Here is a 6,690-nt window from a genome sequence, read left to right on the forward strand (position 1 = left end):
CAATTAAATACATACAATCAGAGCAGAATTTTTTAAAAATTGTCTATTGCTGTCAAAAATAGTTAATATATGAATCCTTCACTAAGATGACACGAATCACTAAACTGGGGTTAGGATTCCTTGAAATAATAGGTTCTCCACTTCCTGGGTATCTTTACGTAGGGACGTGTGGACTTCGTTGTCTACACATGTTCAGATGCGTGTTTATTGCATCTGCTTGACGCTTAGGAATAACAAGAGAGAATTAAGAATGAATGTCTCTTGTTTCTTCTATCCTTTGGAAATTGCCATATCTTAGTCCTCTTCTGGTCTTTGATAGCTGTTGTGGTAAAAACAAAAAGGGCACAACCGGTTCCCACCCATCACCACTCCACGCTGGGCCCCTGGTACTCTCTGACCCTGGAGATCGCTCCCTGGTGCGAGTTCTGGCACTGTAGGGCGATATAGAACTAACCTTAATTTATCTCAGTGGCAGCTGGCTTCAATGAGGCACCACGCCACGTTAGCCTAGCTATCTTCTTGCCCCAGCCGTCTCTCCTTTCCCATTGCTAGTCGCCCTGGCCAACCAGAAACTCTGGTCCCAGCTACCCGGTAATACCAAGACACAACAAACTTTAACCCAACAACCAGATTTATATGTTAAATACTCAATGTGCAATATATTCACACAATAAACTTACAACCAGTTGATAAGGCTATAACCCGCCCACCTAGATAAGATAAATTGTGTGTAGAACCCATCCCAGCTACCTTGGCAATTCAGGACCACCCAGATCTGGGTCATCCTTCTCAGTCTCCATTTTGATTCTCCTTCCCTCCCTACAAAACTTTGTCCCTGCCTTATTCTTTTACTGTCCAATCATGGCTGTGATCTAACTTGGGCCAGCCCTAACCTATATAATGACATCAACCTACAGATAGCACTAGGTCAATTAGCACATATATGTTGTATTTTTATATCAGTTGCAGATGTACTGCATGCCACTTCCCTGCTTTCACTAACACACACACACACACACACACACAAACACACACACACACACTCACACATACACGCACACAGGTACACACATGTGTATACACACAAACATATATTTCTTTAACAAAAAATCTATCTGATGTTTATTACTTTTTCCAGATATGGTCTGGCATTATACAAAGCATCTTAATGGTGGTATAGTTGAAAGATTTCTACAAATTGAAATGTGATGATACCTTTGACTCCAAATACTTTAATTGCCATAAATATGTTTAAAAACACACAGTAAGTGCATTTTCACAGTCTACTTCATAGGGCCTCAAGACCACAAAATGCATACACTGGACAGATGTGGAAAATCTAGTTACCACATAACACTTCCCTCACCACTAACAGCTCGTTATGTGAAATGTGCACACGGACTTAGAAATTCCAGCTTTTGAGCTCCAAAGTGCCTCTGAGCTTTAATGTATTGCAACAAATAAAAATCACAGTATACAATAGAAATTTTGATGGAAAATGTCAAACACCTAAAAATTTCAGATAAAAGAAATGCTTCCTACAGTGCTATGACAGTTGCTATTCTCATTTGCAGTCATGGCTAGAACTCTATCTGTGATAAGCACAGGCCTTCCATTTGGGTCAATTTTAACAGGTGGTGAATAAATGAAATAGTTAATGCAGTCCAGCTACCTTGTTATTAGAAATATAACAAAGGTCTTTTTAGGACAATATATAGCCAGTTAAGAAGGAACAATGCACAATTAAGCATTTTTAACTTTATTGCCCTGTAGGTTAAATTGGGCAGCACCTCTAGACCTCAGCTCCTAGAAGACTTTCCCTCGGTGGATATAAAGCAATATTTGTTTGACTCCAATGGGTAATCATAGTGCTACATCTTGAACTAGACTTTAAAATAATTTACAAGGCACTTTTAACAATCCCTACTATACAATTTTCTGCCAAAGGTTAATATTTAATGCCATTCCATCTAGATATTGACTTACTGGGGAACAGTAGATAGATAGGTGAACAGATGTTGGCAAAGAGGCGAGAGGCAGCAAAGGGGCTGGCTGTGCTGGCACCTGTTAGCTGAATCTTCACTTGATCATGACTGTGCTGGAAAACACAAGATGACTGCATGCCATTGACACTACCCTGTCACAAGCTTAACTTGAACTCTGCAGTGCCCTCTCCCTGATTCTCTCTCCGACCTCTATCATTCTCTATGTGTCTCTCACCCTGTCTCCCTCCATGTCTTTCTCTCCCTTCCTTCCCCTCCCTCTCTCCACTCTCTCCTCATCCTCTCTCTCCCCCTCTCTCCTTTTCCTTTGTCTTTAGCTAGAAATAATATCTCTATCAATTGCTAGAATTACTTTTAGTTTTTAGAACTGCTAGCCTAAGACATGACATCCTGTATTAAAAAAACAATTCATGGCCTTTGTTTTTTTTAAATATATATATATATGTGTGTGTGTGTGTGTGTGTGTGTGTGTGTGTGTGTGTGTATCCTATAAATACAACTTGCTTACCCTCCATTACCCTCCAGCTTTTCCTTCTTTGAGGTTGGTTCATGCCTACCTTTGCCTATAGGACCAGTCTTGCAGATCCGTCTTCCTGCCGTGAGCCTCTAAACAAAACCCTTGATTCTGTTCCAGCCCTTCTGTGCTCTATTCAATACTGACACTGCATTCTTAGGGAACTAACTACTTGGCAGCTCAGAAGAGCCTTTAATAGGAACCCCCCAAAACATATCTTCAAACAAGCCTGTCAGCTGTGAACGCTGAAGCATCAGACCTACTGACAAAGGGTCCCACAGTCCAGTCAGTCTACCTGGAAATGGCACTCACATCTGCTTGAGAACCTGCTAACAGAGCTGCCAACTGCAACATTATAGATCCCAAAGTTGCCACAAAAATCAGCTCCAACTCTACTCAACCACAAACCCAGAGGCCATCCTAGGAGCCTTGGGTAGCAACAGGGTAAAGTCTTGCCCATGTGTAAAGATTGAAACTGACGTTTGTCTTTTATGTGTAGTGACATCAATGTAAAGTTTACACGGATAATGATCAGGCAAGTGCAACATCAGTAAAGGGGGTAAGTAAAGCTCCAATAAGCAACCAGAGAAATGGAGCTCAATGAACAGCCTGAAAAAGAATTCAAATAATCACCTCTAAAAATCTTATCAAAAATATTTTAAAATTCAGGCATGGATAAGTAAACAAGAAGCTTAATAATAAAAAACGATAAAAAGAAGAACAAAACGAAAGCCAGAAGCTGAGCATACGAATATAACAGACTTCCAGATCTTAGCATAACCGGCACCATGTTAGAGGGACCAATCTCACCTTAAAACCCAGCACATAGACCCTAACACCTGCTAAAATGGGAATGAAGACCTAATCCATCAAAGACCTAGTCCATAGTTCCAGGATTCAGGAAAGTCCTTAACTGTACCAACTTTGCCTTTTGGTGTCTCTAGTTTTGATTCTCTCAATTTGTTCTTGCTTACTAAATGTATCTACGAGGATGTGGGTTTTGTACATAAAATAAAAAGAACTGTGAGGATCAGGGGTTGTATGAGCTGGACAAGTCCCCATGCAGCCACCCGCCAGTGACAGAGACTTTCATTTCAGCTTTCTGGGTGTTCATGGGTGCTCTCTGGCAGACTTACCTCAAAACACAACGACAAAACTGAAACGTCCAGTTACAACATCACACTCCGTCACACAAAAGAAAACCTAGTGAACTCCAAGATGCCTCATTTAAAAGTATCAATTTATAAGAGAGAAAACGGGAAAATGAATGGGGAAAGCATAGGGATTCTCAAACACCACCAAGTATACAGATATACAGGTCATTGGAGTACCAGAAAGAGTGAGAAAAGGGAACAGAAAGCTGACTAAGAAACGCTGGACACATTTCCCCAAATCTTTGGAAGGATGTAGATTCAGAGGCATGAAAGCTGAAGGATCCCAAAAGGATAACCCAAGGAAGACTCCAAGAAGCATTATACTCAGATTGCTAACAATTTTAAAAGCAGCAGGAGAAAAGTGACTTTTCTCTTGGGAACCTGTAGGAGGAAGCCTGTGGGAGGCTAACAGTGAAGTCCTCCACAAACCAGAAAACTTGAACACTCAGTTCTAAGAGAAATAACCACCAGGCAAAGATGCTGTGTACAGAAATATCATCCTTCAGAAAGTTTTCTGTCTTCTTGGAAAAAAAAACATTTCTTGGCAGACAAGAGTTGAAAGAATTCATCGCTGTAAAAGCTATCAAACAAGAAATAAGAGAGTCCTTCACATTAAAATTAAAGAACTCTCAAGTTTTACAACATGGGGTCACAAAACTATAAACTCACTGCTTAAGGTAAGTACATAGTGGATTCAGAACTCCCTAATAATTGTTTGTATTTGTGTTTAAGACAGTCTCATGCTGTAGCCCAGGTTGGCCCAGCCAAGCTTGTAGCAATCCTGTGTCAAACTCTCAAGTGATAGGATTATAGGGGTGAGCTGCCACTCCTGGCTTAAGTATCCTAATAGAATGACTAAGTAACTTTTAATTCTAGAACAGGAAAATTTAAAAGTAGAAAAAATAGCTATTGTTTCAGTAACTTGTTAATGGGCATGCAATGTCAACATACATATAATGTAGTACCAATGACATATAAAATGTTTTAACAGTATGTGTTGAAGTTGTATACCTGTCTTATTATATACCTGACTATTTAGAATTGTACAAATATATATCAGGGGAAAGGGAAAAACTGCAAACAAGCAAGCAAACTAACCCATTGCTTTGAACATGCAATGCAATATTACCGAGTCAACTCAAAAATAGACCTTGCCATTTGCAACTACAGTGGTTGAGCACTGAGAACACTGTGCTAAGTCAAATAGGCCAGGCACACATTGCACAATCTCACTTCTGTGTGGAGTCTAAAATGTCAGGCTCGTAGAAGCAGCGAGTTTCTTCAGGGGCTGAGAGTTGGGAGACACAAAAAAATATTGGTGAGAGGACGCAGAGCTCTCACTTACAGGCTAACTGTGTTCTCAAATTTTAATGTGCAGCATGTGTGGTGATCAACATATTGATCAGGTTGTGGTAATCACTTGGGGCATGCATTGTATATAAAACATTTTATATATATATATAAATTTATCACTCAGATTGCTAACTGTTATCATTAAAATATTTTAAAATAGAAGAAGCTGTAAATGAGAGCCAGGAAGTGGAAACTGTCTTGTTCTTCTTCATCTAAGGAACTCACCCCTCAACCCTCTTGGGAAGTTTATGCAATGGGGTATCTTTCTCTTCCATTTTCTCCCCAAATCTCTTCCAGTCTACTGACTTCTTTTTATTCTCCTGTGTTCTTCTTCCCCCCAGATACTGTCTATCTTCTGAAACTTCCTTCCTGAGTACTGATGTGCACATGCAGTGCCTTCACTTTCTTACCTTCCCCCATTCATCAGCTCCTGCGAGCCTAGTTTTGTCCCTCTGTTCCCTTTCAACGATGTCTCTACGATCCTTAGTGATTTATTTACTTCTGAACTAAACACTGAGTCCTTAACTTGACTTTCTCACCCACACACACAGGATGCCTCTGACCATCTTTTCCCTTTGGGATGTTCCTTTTTTTTTTTTTTTTTATTCTGATTTCTAAGACTCTGATCCTCCTGGGTTATCCTCATGGCTCTGCCTATCCTATCGCTTCTCTTCCCTTTATCTTCCTTTGCCAGATCTCCAGATGCTCCTGAAAACTCAGTGTGATGGACTCAAATCACATTTTAAGCTCTTCTATATTTTATATTAATATGACATAATTTAATCGGTTAATGGATTGCTATTGTGTGACTGTTTGACTAATTAGTATGGAAGCCTTAATACATGGCTGTATAATATGTTGCCCCTTTGTGTCCTTTATCTTTATAAAAGGCTCCCTTCTTACAATAACTCAGTGAAATGATCATCCCCCCCCCCCATTTTTACAAATGAAGAACTTGAGATGTTTGAACCAGATCCTAATTCTAGGGTCCACATTCACTCTATTGTCATTCAGAACAATGAATATAATGAGGTTAAATAAAATGTGTTTTGGTAATATTCCCCTCCCCTCACCAGTTGTTCTCAAACCTGTAGGAGTAAAACTCAGCCTTTCTTGTCTCCGCATGAATATCTTCTATCTTCTGAATGCTGTTAACGTTCCCATGGTAAAATCTTTTAAATAGTAGTTGAGAATATATGCTCCAAGAAAGCTTTGTCCTGTCTCTATATTTTAAAGCAATTTGGGACATTAGCCTCAAGTCTACTATATGCTAACACTACACAATCAAATTCTTTCAGTGTGTTTTAGTGGGTATCACACACTGTGTCAGAGCAATACAGAAAGGAATTGATACTGCGAAGTCCCCTCCATTTTCATTTTACATTTTCCCCTATGTGGTTTCATTCATTCTCCTGGCTTCTAGTACTAGCCGTGCCCTATGAACTGTGAATTTATATCTCAAACCTAATTCTTCCTTCCCCCAAGATCTAGGCTCAATCTCTTCTAATGGTCATTCCAAACCAGAAATAGACAAAATGAATTCATGCCCTTCCTCTGTCTTCTTCAAAGCGTGATTATACCTAATATCCTATCACAGTAGATGATGGCAGTTGCTCATGCTCAAAATCTCAGAATCAGCCTTAACATGTTTTTTTTTTCATTTTAC

The sequence above is a fragment of the Rattus rattus genome, chromosome 9 (assembly GCF_011064425.1).
Source record: "Rattus rattus isolate New Zealand chromosome 9, Rrattus_CSIRO_v1, whole genome shotgun sequence".
In the NCBI taxonomy this organism is placed as follows: Eukaryota; Metazoa; Chordata; class Mammalia; order Rodentia; family Muridae; genus Rattus; species Rattus rattus.